Source organism: Catharus ustulatus, chromosome 5 (genome assembly GCF_009819885.2).
Source record: "Catharus ustulatus isolate bCatUst1 chromosome 5, bCatUst1.pri.v2, whole genome shotgun sequence".
Taxonomy (NCBI): domain Eukaryota; kingdom Metazoa; phylum Chordata; class Aves; order Passeriformes; family Turdidae; genus Catharus; species Catharus ustulatus.
This window is the reverse complement of record NC_046225.1, coordinates 32,796,028-32,815,203: the sequence shown is the minus strand read 5'-3', so window position 1 is coordinate 32,815,203 and position 19,176 is coordinate 32,796,028. Positions and strand designations below refer to the sequence as shown.

At 39.6% G+C, this 19,176-nt stretch overlaps 1 long non-coding RNA gene across 1 annotated transcript; it reads right to left on the bottom strand.

The window, feature by feature from the left end:
• Positions 1-980: 980 nt before the first annotated feature.
• Positions 981-11,074, bottom strand: LOC116996497. Its single transcript, XR_004417949.1, has 4 exons — positions 10,400-11,074; positions 8,128-8,191; positions 2,624-2,900; positions 981-1,649 (listed from the first exon to the last, which is right to left on the bottom strand). It is a non-coding gene; the product is annotated as an uncharacterized LOC116996497 (long non-coding RNA).
• Positions 11,075-19,176: the final 8,102 nt, after the last annotated feature.

Below are 19,176 nucleotides of genomic sequence, written 5' to 3'. Positions count from 1 at the left end.
CGAGCCGCGGCAATGGCGGCGCGCACTTCCCCCCCCCTCCCCGGGCCACGGCAATGGCGGTGCGCACTTCCCCCCCCCTCCCTGAGCCACAGCAATGGCTGCGCGGGGCTCCCGTCGGCTCCTGGAGCCGTGGCAATGGCAGTACCCTCCCACCGTCCTCCCCGAGCCGCGGCAATGGCGGCGCCCCCCCCCCCATCCTCCCCGGGCTGATATATCTACAAGACAAACAAGAACAGCATCAGCTATGAAAAAAAAAAAAATCAGTGACAGAACAGAATGAAACTCCGTCTCAGTCCCTTTTTCCAGTCACAGATGCCCTCCTCCTCTGCACAGTCTTGGTGGAGCAGGGCAGGGCAGCCTCTCCGTCGCGGTTGCTGCAGGAGCAGGGGAGCGAAGCAGCACCGGCCGTCCCAGGTGGGAGAAGTGTGAAGGAAAGAACTCCGCTCACCGTGGGCGTCCCAGTTCTCAGTGCTGTTCTTAGAAGCAGGAAGCTTTAGCAGTCGAAGTGCAGGGCCTGGTCCCACCACGGAGAAAAGCAACCTCTCTCCTCTGTGTTCGGGTCGGCAAGAGTGAGTGTCCCTCCTGCTGGAAGGACAAAGCAGCCCTCCCAACCATCCACCCCTCAAACCCCCCTCCACAATGGAGCCATCGAGCCATCCCTTTGTCTTGTGCACTTAACAGCTAAAGGGGAGCCGCCCGGTCAGGTTAACATAATAATGGGATAAATTTCTCCGCAGAGGGAAAGAGTAAAAAACTCCCCCAACCCCCACCAGTTCTCAAGAGGTGGACTCTTAGAACTTCAAAAGCACAATGGTCACGCAGCACACCCCTAATTCCCCAAGAGTGTGATCAGCAGTTTTGTGAGTTCAACTCACCTTTGCAGAAGGGTCATCCACAGGCCCCCTGGGCTTACTGCAGAAATTATTCCTAATTTTCTAGAGCACAATATTAATTACAACAGATTATTTATGACTTCAGGCCTCACAAGAAGACAAAGTTTTATTTATGTATGTGTCTGTGTATGCTTTCACTCTTCTTCCTCATTTGTTTTTATCTTAGCAGAATAATTAAGTAGTTTTATATCACCACTCTGTGTAGGTTGAAGTACAGACCCAGATTCTTTCCATGGAGTTATTGGAGACGATTAAATTGTCTGTGGGCACCGTAATAGCAACAAAGCTGATCCTGTTGATGTGACACCCTTTGACCCAACACAAGATGTTTCCTTGGTATGTAATGGCAGCATCTGCCTTTCTAGATATTAGAGTAACAGAGCTGTACAAAGAAGTCAAAGCCTGAACAGAGAATCAATAATATTTGGGGAAGGATTCCTCAGCACAGGAAGTGAAAATAGTGCCTTGATCATTAATCAGTCATTTTAATTATGCATTAATTGACATCTACATCTTCACTCCTCTATATCTTCATTCTTCCATACCTTCACTCATGATCATCAGTAATCAAGTAACTTATTTTGTTAGCTTGCAAACCAATCAAATCCTTTTCCATAACTTACACACAGAGGTTTGGTAGTACAGGGTGCCTGTGACTTTGAGTTTCCAAAACGTCATTGACATTTGAGTGTGTTGACCCTGGCTGGATGCCAGATACCCACCAAAGGGTGTCTGCTCTGTTACTCCACTTCTCAGCTGGATAGGGGAGAAAAAATACAAAAAAGCTTCATGAGTTGAGATAAAGTTTGGGAGATATCATTCAGCAAATACTGCCACAGACAAAACAGATTTACAGTAAATTCACAAATACAAGCAGTACTGAGTATAAGCCGCATCTCTGGGTATTGGCAAATATTTCGTTCTTTGTCCATAAATAAGCCGCACCTGAATATAAGCCGCTCTGTCATTCACAGCGAGGACCCGCGTGCAACAAAGTTGCCAAATACTAACAGAACCGCAGCATGGCGGGGGGTTTACTGGCTCAACTAAGGTTGTGCAGGCTCGGCCCGCTAGGGGCTGCTGACGGGGCCAGGTGGTCCAGTTGGGTGGTGCCGCTCGGGGCTGGCCGCCACCTCTGGGTTCGCTCGCCCCGGTCCCGCTCACGCCACGGTGCCGGCCGGGCACGGAGAGAGCACCCCGCTCACTCCGCGGCGCTGGTTGGGCACGGAGCACCCCCTGCTCCCACCACGATGGCGGAGGGCGGGGGCAGAGCCTCCCCCCTCCCTGAGCCGCGGCAATGGTGGCGCGGGGCCTCCCCCTTCTCCCCGAGCCTTGGTAATGGCGGCGCGGGGCCCCCCCATCTCTCCCCCGGGCTGCGGCTGAGGAGGGAAGAAGAGAGCTCTCCTGCCTCTCTCCCCGCCCCCCGTGCTGCCTGCAGGGAGCCAGGGCAACAGAGTAACACTTCGTAACAATCGCGAAATGCCGGCTTTTACTGGCAGGTGCTTGGCTCGGCACCCTGGCTGGCACGTCTGGGGTTGTAAATGTCAGAAAATTATTCACATATTAGCCGCCCCCAAGTATTAGCCGCACTTCCGGGTTTCCACCAAAATTTTTGTCAAATTGCTGCGGCTTGTATTCGTGAAATTACTGTAAATTGGAGCTATTAACTGAATTTTTTGCTAAGAAAATCTGAGCAGGATAATGAGACATAAAATAAATCTTAAAAATACCTTCTCTCTGCCACTTCCTCCTTCCCCCCTCTACCTCCTCCCCCTCAGAGATGCAGGAAGGCAGGGCATGGGTGGTTACGGTCAGTTCATCACACACTGTTTCTGCCACTGCTCAGGAAGAAGAGTCCTTCCCCTGCTGCATTGTGGGGTCCATCTCACAGGAGTTAGTTCTCCATTAACTTCTCCAATGTGAGTTCATCTCACAGGCAACAGTTCTCTGCAAACTGCTGGAGTGTGGGTCACTCTGACACAGGATGTTGTCCTTCAGGCACATATTCTATCAATATGAACAAGAAAAACTACATTTCAAGATTAAGTTGTTCAAAGTAGATTGTTCAATATTTTGCTTTTATTTTTACTAGTGTCTCTTCTTACTTAGAATTAACTATGTGCCATTTATATGACATATAGAAATTTTCATATACTTCAAGAGAATATCAGTTAACGAAATCCCCAGTGTCTGCTATTTTCTATTACCAATTTAATTAAACAGATTTATATGTTTTAAAACTGATTATTCCTGAAGACATGGTGACCACTTGCATAGGACAGGTTTACCTCCCTTGTACACTCTATTATTGATGCTCTTGCTGTCACTGTTCATCACTTATTTCATTGCTGTTTCCAGTAAATTGTTCTTATCTCTAACCCTTGATCTTAAACTTTTGTGACTGTAGTTCTTCTCTTCAACCTGACACAGGGGGAAGGGAAAGGGGAAGTGAACGAGCAACAAAGAGGTTGGAGTGTTTCAGGGGGAACACTAGATTGGGAAATACCATTCCTAAACCAAGACAAAAGTTATTTGTATGTCCCTAGTTTAGACTTCTCCTCTTTGGACATGATAGGAAACATCTGATGACTCTTAAAAAGCAGAACATCTCAACAAACAAAACAGTCAGAAATTAAGAGGCCGACAAACAAAGGGAGAAAATAACATTGGATATTTCTATCACTCATCATGCATTTCTTTTGCATTATACAACATAAAAGATCTCAGGTATATATAAGCTCGACAACTAGATAAAGAACATTTCTATTGAAACACGAATCTTAGAAAGAGTAAGATTTTAGTTAAACTTAAGTAATTGATTGATCGTCTGTCATTTCATGTTTGCTCAGCTGTGTTACGATGGGAAAAGACAAAACTGGTAAGTAGGCCTGAAGAAGCACGAACAATTGCAACCAGAAACCCATTCTTTGAAAAATTGGAATATCCCCAGAAATCATTTGTATTGTCATTAATAGAAAAGGGTCGAAAGTTCAGGGCAAGGCAGACTCGCCTTACTTCCTCCTTTTAGGACCCCTCCCCACAAAAATGACCCCAGACTTAATTCAAAAAGCCAACCACGCATGCTTAATAGCCATTCAAGCTAATTACCATAGAAAGCAAGGGATAGGAGGGGCTGGTATTATGAATACAGTAATTTCACGAATACAAGCCACACCAATTTGACTAAGATTTTGCACCTAAACCGGAAATGCGGTCAATATTCAGGAGCGGCTAATATGTGAATAATTTTCTGACATTTACAACCTCAGAAGTGCCAGCCAGAGTGCCGAGCCGAGCTGCTGCAAAGTCGGCATTTTGCGATTGTTACAAATTGCTACTCTGTTGCACCGCGGGTGGAGCCTGGCTGCCTGCAGGCAGCACAGGGGGTGGGGAGAGAGGCGGGAGAGCTCCCTACCACAGCCCAGGGGAGAGACGGGGGGGCCCCGCGCCGCCATTGCCGCGGCTCGGGGAGGAGAGGGGGGACCCGGGCTGCCCCTGCCGCGGCTCGGGGAGGGGTGGGGGGGACCCGGGCCACCCCTGCTGCGGCTCTGGGAGGCGGCGGAGGACCCGGGCCGCCATTGCCGCGGCCCGGGGAGGCGGCAGGGGACCCGAGCCGCCATTGCCGCGGCTCTGGGAGGCAGCGAGGGGCTCCATCCCTACCTGCCACCACAGGGCAGCACCGGGCCGTGGTGACCGAGCCCAGTGGCAGTGGCGGCTGGCCCCCAGTGGCCCCGACAAGCGGCAGCACTGGGTTGGGTTACCTGGCCCCGTCAGCAGCCCCTAGTGGGCCGACCCTACACAGCCTTAGCTGAGCCAGTAAACCCCGCCCTGCCGCCGTTCTGTTACTATTTGGCAACTTTGTTGCACGCGGGTCCTCGCTGTGAACGACAGAGTGGCTTATATTCAGGTGTGGCTTATTTATGGACAAAGAACGAAATATTTGCCAATACCCAGAGATGCAGCTTATACTCAGTGCGGCTTGTATTCGTGAATTTACTGTATGTATTTATTTAAACCTTTTGTCAATAAATAGACTCTGTGACCACCTGTAATTTTGTACTGTGTATTAGGGGGCTACCCCACGCTGCTGCCCAGTGCTGAATAAACATACCCTTTCTAACTTTAAATGGTTAGAGAGTCTTTTGTCCGTCACAGTTGAGTATCGCTACTAGACCAATACTCATATTTTGGTAACTCACTATAATTCAATGAAATTTACTGAAATAACAATTCTTATTAATGAAAATCTTAAAAATTTAATGCAATAAACTTTACTTGGTAAGCGTGTTTGATGTTCTACAGTTTGCCTCAGTATATCAACACACATTCATCAGTCAGCAAGTGCATGCTCTGAAACATTAGTACGGCTTGTAATTTTTTTCTGATATAACATCATGTTTTTATATTTTCAAATATCTGCACCAAGACTATTTGTCCTTCTTCCTAAGGCAATCTCAAGATCCAATAAGTCTGAGGTTTTTTCTGTTCCCTACACTGCTAAAATATAGAGTTTCTACAAATAAATTTAGAGTATTTTTTACCTTTAGGAAATTGACTGCTGTCCTTAAAGATGGAAATGGCCAAAAGAAAAAATACCTTATTAAGGAAAAGTAAGGAATTTCAGGTGCAAGCAATGTGTTTACTACTTAATTTTTTCAGCTGTTGACCCCAAAATGCTTTGTGCTGGAATGAGCTGGGAGTTTTTCCTTCCAATATTTGCAAATAGCATAAGATTGCAATAATTCGTTATAGTAGCTTGGTGTGTAGCTTGGTATGTTAGTCCTCATAATCAAAGATAATCTTATCTAGTCACTCTTTTGGATAATCATAATTGAAAACACTATATGCAGAAGTTTACTTTTGCACAATTTGGCTACATAATGCACTTTACCTAAGAGACTTCACAGTTAGGTGGTTTTAGTAGCTTGCCAGATAATAATCATAATACTATCCCACCACTTTGAAACAATGTTACACACTTTGCAAAAAGCCAGATGTTACATGTCTTCAGATAATGCATTATTAGACAAATTTGTCTTCTTTATTTTTAAATGTTGTTTAAAAAGTTTACACCATCACATATATTTTTTATTCAACAACAATATGTTTCCAGTGTGGCTTGGATTTACACTGTTAGTCATTATAAGCATTCACCCTACCCAGCCTCAGGCGCCTGGTCAGATGAGCAATTACCCAGCATTGTCTCTGACCCCTGACCAAAAGGACATCTTTATATTTGTAAGGAGGACAGCTTAAAGCAACATCTGTCTTGTATGGCAATATTACTTACAGCCTTCTGTTACATGTTTTGACTTTTCCAAGCAAATCTTAGGTGACATGAAATTACAGTTATGTTTCCAGTCAAATAATTCAGAATAAGAAGACTGTCTCATTTTTGTGACTATCTACCATTTACTATCATTATAGTAAATAGCTATGGGTGAGAGAGAAGATTATACCCCAACAAATTAAGCAAGAAATTTCTATTCTAACCTTGATTCTCCTGTGTGAGCACAATCACAGTTTCTATGTATATTGCTTTTCTTGCTGTGTCATGTTCTTTTTCTACAGAATACAGACAGAATTTCTTAATGATTTACAGGATAAACAACAAAATTCACTCAGACAGAACTGCAGTGCCAAGCAAGGAATTAGTGCGGTGTTTAAGTGCTGGATTATGTCTCCAAATGAGGCACGTACATCCCCAGCCCCTGGTATCAGCCATGAGCAGGACTATTTTTTGCTATAATAATCAGTGATGCAGTTACCTGCCAACACCATCAACTCCCAGAGGCATCAGAAATTTGGATTCCAGAGTAAGAGTCCGTATTTATTAAACAAGGCTCTGTTGTGGTAATATTCCAGCCCTGTGATGTATTAAAGCAGCTCAGACAACTTCAGGAAACAAAAACACTGTTAAAGGTTGGGGGTTTTCTTCGCTGCTGTTAGTCAGTCTGAGATTTGACTGGCTTTTATTTCATTGTTTACAATATCCAGTTTCTTATCAAATATATACGGCACACAAACTTCAACCTGTAGATTGCTTACAAATGGCTGACTGTGACAACTTTGGTTTAAATAGGTTTTATTCTCATGAATAGTCAATCATTTGTTTTTTTCTACATCATATTTTTTTCTTTCCTGTCTGGGTCATATAACACTTTGAAATGGCTCTGCTTTCTTTCATATCTAATGCTATTTTACACACAAACTTGGATATGTACCCAAAAGTGTACTTTCTTGAATAAATTTCCCTGCATAAATATGTGTGCAGGGGAGGGGGAGCTAATTAAAAAGCCCATATACACAGTCAAGCCCAGATTGTACTGGGAAGGCAATGAAATTGTTCCCTTGCTGCACACTGTGAAGTGATCTAATAATGGAAACTGCAGTGCTACTCTGTTAATGGAACAGGTTACAGTACGATTCAAGACCTTCCTCTCTCATTCAGAAATGACCATGGCTTGAATGAGAAAATTATCTCTCCTGAAATGCACATATAGACACTGATTTGTTTTCTGTCCTTCATTGCAAACAGGTATGGATCCCACTTAAATCTGACAAAACATAAGATTATCAGATTGGGAAATGCTGGGAGACGGCAGGCTCATAGCCTACATGTTAATGCAAAGCTTTGAGTCTTTTTCCCAGTGGATCAATTTACATTTATCTGTATTAGATTTTGCCTGACATTTCATTCATACCTGGATCTTGTAGAACCCTTTTATGAGCCTGCCACTGACCCCCTCAGCGTCTAGAATAACACAGTATCATCTGTACACTTTCTCACTGTCTCTTACCAAGTCATTCATCTGTTTATCTTTCAGTCAATGACTCCTCCATGTTATGATCTTTCCTCTTGCCCACCATAGCCTTAAAAGCTTTAGGAGAATGTTCGCCTTTTGGAAACTTCAGTACATTATTTTAGCAGACCAAATCATCCCGTTGATATGCTTGCTGCTGCTCTGAAAGCACTTCAAGAAGTCATAAAAAGGCACAACCTCTGTGCTGAAATCTGCTCTTCACCAAAGCTTCTGTTGATCTGCCCAATACAGGACTCAGAATGGCCAGCCTATGCTTCCCCACTTTGCTCCCATTAATTTTTTTTTAATTAGTATATAAGAGCTGCCATTCTTCTCTCTCTGGATATCAGGGCTGCTCCAAAGGGAGCCTACGACTACAAGATGCTTCATACTTCAGTTGTGTCTGAACTAGTATGTGAATATTAACCAACCTGATGATTTTGGAGGGTTCCTTCCATCTAACTGTACCACATGTTCTTCTACAGTCCTGAAACACTAAAATTAAGATTTTAGTTAAACTTAAATAATTGATTGATCATCTGTCATCTCATGTTTGCTCAGCTGTGCTTACAATGGGAAAAGACAAAACTGGTAAGTAGGCCTGAAGAAGCACGAACAATCGCAACCAGAAACCCATTCTTTGAAAAATTGGAATATCCCCAGAAATCATTTGTATTGTCATTAATAGAAAAGGGTCGAAAGTTCAGGGCGAAGAAGACTCACCTTACTTCCTCCTTTTAAGACCCCTCCCCACAAAAACGACCCCAGACTTAATTCAAAAAGCCAACCACACATGCTTAATAGCCATTCAAGCTAATTACCATAGGAAGCAGGGGATGGGAGGGGTTGGTATTATGAATATGTATTTATTTAAACCTTTTGTCAATAAATAGATTCTGTGACCACCTGTAATTTCGCAGTGTGTATTAGGGGGCTACCCCACGCTGCTGCCCAGTGCTGAATAAACATACCCTTTCTAACTTTGAATTGTTAGGGAGCCTTTCGTCCGTCACAGTTGAGTATCGGTACTAGACCAATACTCATATTTTGGTAAATCAGTCTGTGTGATTTAAACATATCCTATGCTGACTCCTTTTTTGCCAGTGTTAGAGCCTTAGAGGGTGCAAACATTTTCTCTTCTTCCACAATGAACACCAATGCACGAAACTCATGGAGCTTCTCTGAAATAGTCTCATGATCTTTGAGTGTTGTTCTATAATCTGGCTGTCACAGTACAGCCTGTCTGGTAGGCTTCTTTTTCAAATACACTGGAAAAATTGTTTTGTTCTAGTTTAGTTCATTTAGCCAGCTTTTTCTCACTTCTCCTTGACTTGCAGAATAATCTTTTCTATTTAAGCTACCAATGTCTATGATATTTACTTTTCTCTATTTATTTACACTTACATTTATTTTATTCCTATAATGGCTGTCAGGTACAATCATTTACAGCATCCTTGCCAGTGATCGCAATGATAGTAAATGTACAGGTCTGTGATAAACCATGCTATACGAACTCATTCTCCTGATCAGTTCTGTACAATGAGAATTTCATCCTCTTTGTAGTTATTATCATCTCAGATGATCACCAAAAGGTGTATCCCTAAGTTTTTTCTTTCTTTCTGCCTACAGAAATATTTTTTTAACTCTGGCAGTAGACTCTCCAATAAGTCATGATCACCCAAATCTAAGTCACTCATGCACTGTAGAAAGAAGCCCACACAAGCATAGATGGTTATATATAGATACCTGATTCCCATCAACACAAGCTAACAGAGCATGTCAATCGCTTTAACTAGATTACCAAAATTTAGCTAAATTCAGAGTCCACCAATTTTGGTAGCAGTGCAATTCTCAACTAAATCAAGTCATTTATGTAGTCTATCAAAAGAGGTTACAAAGTAAGAGGTAAAAAAGTACCAGGATCTTGAATATTTTCTTTTCATGCTTTAAAAATAAGTAATGAAAATCAGATATATTTTCCCCAACAGAAAGAAAGCATTCTCTTATATGAGAAAAAGTAAAGGCACCAGTTCTATTAATGACTGTATCTACAAAGATTCCAATAATATGTGTATCTGAGGGATACTTGCAAATGCACTAGCTACATGTATATATATTTTCACTCCATAAAGAGTTCAGTATTCTGCCTGAGATTCTGGGATTTTGCACTGCATATAATAGCAACTGGCATGATGTCACCACCCAGGTGGTTAAAACAAAAGGAAATGGCTATTCTTATTCATTGGCAATTGTGGCCTGTAATGATAATGCATTCATTTCCCAGTTTTGCATAACATCTTATGATTTTTTGGTAACTATGGCAACTATTCATTTTTGTTTGAATAAAAATGTGTTGTAATGCCATGCAATTTGCTGGCATATAAACTAAGGCTGCCTGCTGAAACTAGGATGCCAGAATTCAGTTTTCCCACTTAGTTTTAAATTGATATGTTCACTCTTGGTGAAGAAAGTGCCTATCTTTGCTAAGGAAATAAAAGTATTTGTCCTGAGTAGGTGGAAAAGTGATTCAGTTCAGTGCACAAAGCACAGGTGCTGATGACTGCTGACTGAGGTGTGAGTCAGTCAGGCTGAGCAAAGAAAATGCTGGAATTACCTTTTGCTAAGTTATAGTATCAATACCAGTCATGAGGAAAGAAAGAGGGAAAAAAGAGGACGAGACATGAAACCACAGTTGAATCTTACCTGCATCCTAGAAAGAGCAGCTGGACTCTCAGTCAAGAGAAAATATTTCATCAGCTCTGGCTTAGGCTGTGGTGTGCAGAATCACTGATGCAACACTCCAGAGCTTACTGCCCTGCTGTCATTCTTCAGGCCAGTATAACCTGCAGCCTCAGAAAATACTTGCTAGCACCTAAATCCTCCTGAAATAAACTCCCTGAACTTTTATTACTACACTTTCAGGTTCACATTTTTCAATGGATTAAAGCATCACAATAATAGATTTTTCTCTTCCTAATTCACTCCCATCTGTTTCTCCTCTTTTGTTTTCTTAGAAAAGCAGGAGATTTTATTCAAGTCAGTTAATGCTAGAAGGTACAATTTTACTTCTTCTTGTATTGTGGCAGCTGTTTGCATTTCCAGTATACCTGAAATTTCAAACACACCCTTGGTTACTTGGGGGCTATTCTGATGCCTCTTCAGTATAACACAGAATGGTAGAATAACTCAGGTTGGAAGGGATTTTAGGATATCCTCGGGTGTAACCTGCCATTCAGAGTGGAAAGTCAAATTTATTTCAGACCAGGTTGCTCAATCCAGTTTCAGCAGTATCCCTCCTGAGGTATCTGGGTATAGATGGAAGAAGAAACTGCCTGCAGCAAAAGCAATAAATTGATAATTTGATAAAGGACATTGAAAACTAAGGTTAACATAATATTCATATTTCTTCTTAATCCAAACAGTAGTTTATCTTGAAATATTATCTCCAGAATTACTTACAGAATTCCCTATCCAACATAAACACTGTTTCATGGCATTACTTCAGATAAAGTTCAGTATATGTGTAAATTTTGTGTGAATTAAAACCTGAAAGATTGACACCCTTTGACCTTTGCAAGATATCACCACATTATTATCTTCCCAAGCATTAATGGATGGTTTATTCATCAGGAAGCTAAGGTAAGCATATTTTTTCACATCGTCCCAGTTCCAGGATCCAAATTCTATTCTCTGTTTGGTTTCCTTTTCTATGACACTACTTTACATTATCTTTTTATTTTGGAGGAAAAAATCCAAACATCAATGTTTCAATAAATTGTTTCAACACAGTCAGACAAAATCTCACAGCTAGCTAGATGTCACAAATATCAGCAGTAATTTCCAAACAAAATCATTATTTCCCAAATTTTAGATTCGGGTATAATTGTTCAGTGGAGATGTACTTAAAACAGGTCAATGAAAGGTAAATAACACACAAGTGAATCTTAGGAAGATCAATGATGGTTTAAAGCCATTTTTGACAGATCTGCTAATCTATATATCATAGCTCTTGGGAAGAGCTTTGGCTTGAAAATTTTTTGCCAGAGTCAGAGGTCACTGTTTCAGTGATTCTGTCTTAAATATTACAAAGCTTAATGGAAGTAATATCAATCCAGCATCCCTTACTCCAATTCACAGGAAAATGCCAAAGCAAGGAGAATTTTGCCCACCAAATGTTTGGGTGAAATATGAGCTAAAAACTTTCCTATACTTTCCTTCAGTGGGGCATGACAGCAGAAAAAATGCAGTTTCCAGTCATAAGAATTCATCACAAAAGGAAAACTAAAGGCAGGAGAGAGATCATGAAGAAATTTTTAAAAAGCATAGGGATCCTATAAACAGGGAGGAATCTTGTCTCCTGTTCCCAAAGGTCAAAAAGCCTGACCTTGACACCATTCTCAAAAAAACTGTCTCCCCATGAGAAAAACTCTCCCACACAGTCTGTGTATAAATGTCTAAAAATATAACTTTGCTCTTTATAATTTTTTTTCTGAGAAGAGGCTAGTCAGTGAAAATCTCCAGTAGCAGATGGAGACTGGAATTAATAGTTAAATCATGTATTTCTGTCTTTTGCAGCAGACTGAGGACAGTGCTCCAATCTATCAGATTCTTCTGTGGAGTGAAAGAAGCAGTTTCACATCAAAAAAATGAGCATCACCATCTGGAAATGCCAAATGTTACTCTCCATCATAGTTTTTTTTCAAATTCAAATTTGAATGGATGGAATCAATTGAATTGGTGCAGATGCATAATTCATGCGCAGTGAGATTAGGGATATTTTGGGATTATATGTTAGTGCTCAAAATACCTTTCCCTACCACCTTATCATATCATAACAGGCTATGTTAAGTCATAGTATCAGTAATTTCCTTAGACAAAAAAATAAGGAGAAATAAGAGCTAAATATGGTTAAGTTATCTGTACCATTAGTCAAGATTCAACAATGTTACCAGTAGAGTGGCTTTTAAATTTGGAAAATATCTATAAGTTATTTTCGCTATGGTAGGGAAACCCATGATCCAAACCCCAAAACCAAGTACTGCGTGACAAGACGATGAAGGAAAACCTGGTTAATAGTTGGTGCAAGAAAGAGTCTCTAGAAGACAGGTTTAAGTAGGCTTTGAAAATCTTCCTAGGATTCAAAGCTGAAAACTGCAAGTACACATTGAATTGAATCAATAAAAAACACCATTAATTTAGTTTTCTAATTATATCCACTTAGGACATTGTATTTACATATTTTGCTCAATACACTTCCTTCTGATTCTGAGTGTTTTCACTGAACATGAGTCTAAAAGACAAGAAATAAAGCAAGCACACATGGACCTTCAGGACCGCAATCTCAGTTTACACAAGATTCCCATTGATGTAAGTAAGGATAAGGTGAAATACAGCCTTCAGCACATTTCAACATCTACCAGTAGGACTCAAAATTCAGGGGGGGAGGAGCTGAAACTGAAACATGGTCTATCTAGGAAAGAAAAGCTGAAACCACAAAATCTGTTGTTGACTCATGTCGCAGTACAAATGTGTCAAGATCTTCTGCATCAATATATGATTGGATCAGTCATTTTATTATTCTGAAAACAGTGAAGATCTATAGGTCAGTAATAAGAATGTTTGCTTTATATTTTCTTGAGAGGTGAAACTTCTTAACTGAATCCTACACTTAATCATTTCCAAATCCCAGGCTGTATCTGCTGATCCCCATTTCGATTTAAAATAAAATTCATTTTCCGGTTTGCTGCATGACTTTTATTTCAGATTTGACTTAGAGATTTATGAACGTGATATAGTTTTTCTTGCTGAACACTTGAACAATTTTGGTCCCTGTGGTGACTTCCACATAGCTGCAAGTGGAAATAAACACTCACTGTTGTAAAATGATATGACATCCCTACTTCAAAAGCCAAAGCAAATTTTTGAAGGCGGAAGAGTTCAGTTTGCAGGAGGGATGAAAACCCAAGGGGATCTAGAACTTGCATTATTATGAAAAGTCGATCTCAGTTTTCAATTCATAGCTTCTTAATTGAGAAACAGAGAGAATCTGGGCACACAATGAATCATTCCCTCTATGGAAAGGGGGAGACAGGGAGGTTATTGATTGAACCCACTGTTTCTCCTGCCACCATTCACTTAAATTTGCCTCAGAGTAAAATAATTTCTCCAGAAGATAACTGCTCCACACAGCACTGCACAATTTACCCCAGAGGGCAAATATATAGCAAATGGACCACAGGATTTTGAAGACAGAGTTGGGCACAGCAAAGCACACCAGCATGACCCCATGCAGAATGGCATCTCCACTGCAACACGTCCTTAAGGGTTAAGGATGACTATTTGCACACCCAAAATGTTTGGTACCTGAGTTTACAATACCCTTCACAAAGCAAGTGACAAATGCAGCAGAGACGATCTTTTCTACTTACTCTAGTACCTGAGTACAACTTGAGGTACAAATTAGTCCGGAGCAAAGGCAGAACCTAAGCCACAATTCTGAGATCCCCTGCTTTGGTTGCTTGCTTAAACCTAGGGTTTTGGGTTTTTTAATGCCTAGAAACTCACTGTTTTTTACTGAGACAAATTTATTCAGTGTACAGTTTACATTAACTCTGACTTTTAATAATGTGGGGTAAGTACACTCAATGCACCCCATGGGCCTGTTTATTGTGGCATACCAAGATTTTCATACCACCCCACAACTATAACCCTGCTAACCTTCCAGTGCAAAGCCTCCACAAAAAAATGTATGCATTGTGTGCAGCATGTAAGTTTAATACACGTGGAATTGTAGAAATTATGGAGGTGTTTAGAGTTACAACAAATGTAAATGACTTTGAGACAAAATTATTTATTTTAAATGGCATTTGGTGTCTAATATCATGAGTACCGCACAGTAAGGGGCAGGTTTTTTGTTCATTTTGTGTGTTTTGATATTTAGTGTCTGAAACCATTAAAGGAGTCAGTTAATTCAGATCTCTCTTAAAGACACAAGCAAGCCATTCAAACATTAAGGCACTTCAGTGCAATCAAAGATCATACCTCTGTGCACTTGTACTTTTAGCTTGGACTTGGATGTCTTAAAAAAGGGACAGAAGGAACAAATTAAATTAGAAATGAAGATTATTTTCCAAAAAATCATTTGAAGGCAAAGTGAAGACAAATAGAGAAGACAAATATGTGGGAAGTTTAGCTGGAAAATGCTTTCAGAATATCAGGCAGCTCAAAACAGTGAAATAATTTTCAAAGTTAAAAAATAGGTTAAATTCCTAATGAATAACCAAGCTACATATTGATAGACAAAGCACTTGAAGGCTATGTATGTTGGAGATAGATATACTTTAGTTTTTGGATCTTGTACTTTACAAGAAAATAAAATAGGACATTAATCACTAATTCATTGATTAACATAATGTGCTCACATTTTAATAAGCCAGTTGAAAATTTTATCTCCTTTACGGTTCTGCTTTGCAAAGCATTTCCCAAATAATTAATTTCAAGCAATTTACTTCATTCTACCAGTATCATCTCGACTATCTAGCATTGCTCATATACTCAATTTCCAGAGTATTTCACTTCAAAATGAGATGAACAGAAGTGTGACTCATGTACACCTAGGAGCACTGAACCATTTGGCACTTGCTTCATCATAAAGCAAAATCAATGTACTGAAAACTACTCTTGTATTACTTCACCTTGTTCACAGTATTGCAAATTCCTCTTTTTTTTCCACAAAAAGGTAACAAAAAAACCATGAGAAAGAATAATTTATTTAGTTTTACATCTTCAAATATTTTACAACCATTATTATTCAGAGAATCTTTTCTTTAGAAAATACTTCCAGGCCTTGATCTAAAATTTAAGAAAATAGCCCCATCAATCCTTCATATGTGGATGCCTCCACAACTTTAAAAGTATTTGCTTCATTTTGTATATGACAAAGGAATATCATATTAGCCTCTTTTTACTGCAAAGCACTGAGACATGAGCTCTAGAATTCAAGCTATTTCAGGGAAGACAGCAGGTTAGTCTGGGCTCCTGGTTTAAAACAGAGATAAACTGGCCAGTCCAGAAGACAGTTCACATCTTCTGAGTTGTAATCTGAAAATGTTATAATCCTCCACTAATTTTACCAGAAAATTATTGTAACAAGGATACTTAGGTTAAGTGTTTTAAGAACATAGTGGATGAATAAAAGCCATGTCTCATGCTCAGCAGAAGAGGGAAAGACAGTTCAGCAACATCCTAGACCTAGCCTAGCTCACCCCTACTGCCAAGATGGACCTTACAAAAGCATCATGGAAAGTGATCATCTGTACCTTATTTGGAAACCTCTCCCAGCATGACTGAATTATTCACTCAAGCACAGAGCAAAAGGCTGTGGAAACAAGGACTAGACAGTTGAGCAGCCTTCCTCTCACAGCTTACCTAGCTCTCAGTCACCTAAGAAATGTTGATCCAATACTCTCAACATTAAGGGACTCTTTCCCCATATCACCCTATTTTGCAAAGACTTCTGGCTCCTATCCAGTATGTTTTTGATCATGGGAATGGTAACAATAACAATTCAACCCACAGATTTTTTTAGCAGTGATGAATATAGGTACTAAAATGTGAATGGGTCAGATGAAATTATCCTGATATTTCTCACTTGTTCTGACTGCCATTCAAAAATTTTAAGATAAATTAGAGCAATTAGCAGAGTTGGACTAGTAAAGATTGATATAAAAATGGCAAACCTAACTGGATCAGAGAAAGACATGTATCTAACAGCTTGTATATGAGACAACAGGGACCATCTTTTTGGTGCATGAGACAAGTAATGGAAATCTTAGGGGACAGATCAGCCATGGAGGATCAGATGACTTCCTCAATTACATGGATATAAATCTGCACTAATTGCCACTGGCATTAGTTTCAAACACATATGCTTTAACCCAGATCAAAATCTGTCTAGTGTCAAAACTAGATCTGAGTTGATATTCTTTTTGCACTATATTCCCATGCAATTTAAATGAATAAGCGTTTCAGGCAGGTATTCGTATCATCTGTCTGTATGCAAAAAGTCTTGACCTTTCTTTATTTGATAAGGATGTGTTACATTCAAGTGGCATTGTCTTATTAAGATAAAATCTGAGCTGAAGTTAAAAATATATATATATTAGGGAAACATAAGAGAATAAAAGTGCTGTAATAACATGAAACAAAAACTGTAGCAACCCCAAAACTTTATCTCGCTGTATGAAGAAGCTCTCTTGCTTTAAAGGGTTGATGAGTGTAGCATAGCAGCGATTATTCCAGACTTTAGATTTTAGCCCCTAGCAATGTATGGATGAAGAAAACAGAACTAAAAATGAATTTTTAAAGATTACCACCAAAAGCACCTCATAAATACAAAGTGCAAACTCTACAGGAGCTGTACTTCTGCTGCTAATGCTGTGGTTCCTGAGGTGGTCTCATTATTTTTCTCTTGTACTGTAGAAAAACATTCAGCATCATTATCAATGATATTTGTACCGAAGTTGTTTTTTAAGTTTTTAAGTTTTTTTTAAATTAAGGGGACCAAGATCATATAAAAAAATTTCCCAAGAATAGGACAAAGATGTATTTACAGCTGTACTTTGAGTGGTAGGTTACACTCAGTGTGTCTTTTAATAAAAGATTTTGAAAGGGTCTGAAGACAAAGCACAAAACCAAACCAGGATCCAGATCATCATGCAGCAAATAGGGTTCTCTAGATGCTAATTGCATTTCAGTGGTATTGCAGCTGCTACTATTATAACACAAAGTTTGTCTGAAAGATAATTAATGGCTCACTCAAAAGATAATGAACAGCAACTCCTCAGTATATTAGCAGATAACACAGGTAAATAAAAGGTTTAAAGAATTTTTAGGTTCCAATAGCATAAATGCAAAGCAGAGCACACCTGTACCCTTCATCCAGGGACTGTCCCTTTTCTTAAAAGTTTGTACTATGCCTAGCACAAGGAGGACCCATGGTTTCCATGTGCTTTTGGATCATAACACAGCTGTTCAGTTAAAACAAGGGCCAGGCAACACACCAGCATCACACCAAGATAGGGTACTTGTTTAACAGTAGGATTTGTATTTTATGCATCTTCTGCTTTGTTAAGGATGAGATGCTTAAAACAGAAATTCCAGATCGTTGCAATGCATTGAGGCATCTTTTTGTCTAATTTTAAAGCACTTATGCTGAGTATCCCTGAATATAAAAGAATCCTCTGAGAAACAAAGTGACTACTACTCAGAAATAAAATTAGTTTGCAATAGTTCCTTTAAAACTTTTTAAAAATCTCTTACATAATTTGTATTTATCTCAAATGTTCCAATGATTTCAGTTTTCCCTGGCATATACGAAATCAGCTCCAGTGGATTAGACTGGCATTTAAACAGGCAGGCTTCTAACAACCTAAGAAAAGAAAATTGGTTCAAAAACAACCAAATAATTTAAACCATATGTTCATCCCAACAATCATAGTGCTTAAAAGCCTCTTGTACTTCATTTTTCAGTACACAAAAGGTAAACACAAGCTAAAATTTAAAAAAAAATGCTTGGGTTTTAAAAAATAGTTTGGGCAGCTCTCCAGTAAAAGAACATATTTATAACTATTGGGATTGAAACATATGGAAGACTTATTTCTAATACTGATTAATACCCCTTCAACACAATAAAATTTCTTTCCCACTTAAGATCTTTTTCATTAATATTCATTAAAGTAATTTGAAAAACTTAAATTTTTAGTTTAATATGGTTTTGTACAAGTGGGCTTTTTACCCCATCAGTCTTGGAGACTTTCAACCAAAGGTTTTTTACTGTCTCTATTTCCTACTCCTCCTTACTTTGGGGTGGGATAGCTGCTGTCCTGTTTCTTCCCACTGAGACTAAATGAAGTAACATCCATGCTGAAAAAAGGTCCCAAGACTTTCTAAGTCTCTTCTAAGGAAATAACTGTATTATTTCTCTCAACTGAGACCAAAACTTTCAATTCTGATGAAGGGCAGAAAAATGAATTGACAATCATAAATATTTCTTTTCTTAAGCAATTCTTTTCAGCACATTTAGTCCACAGAGATGGTAGGAAGCAAAGGGTAACAGGAGGTGCACAAGTGTACTGGGAAATGTGTGAGACAGCAGGTGAAGCAATGGAAACCCTTTATATATTCCAGCATCCTCACCTTCCTCTCATGAGGAAAAAAGCAAACATAGCTTAACTACATGGTTATTATGTTTGCTATGTACAGCTCTTGAATAGCAAAAAACAGACAACAGAGTAAATTTCAGACACATCTGTTCTACCTGCAGATTATTAGATGTTACATGCTACATCACATGTTAGCATTTTCCTTATTTTGCACTGATTAGTGTAATAACCTTCACATAAAAATCAAAATCAGGGGAAAGCAAGGCAACTCCCAATAGGGATTCATTTTTTTTTAATTGACTCTGCCTGTCAGAGGTC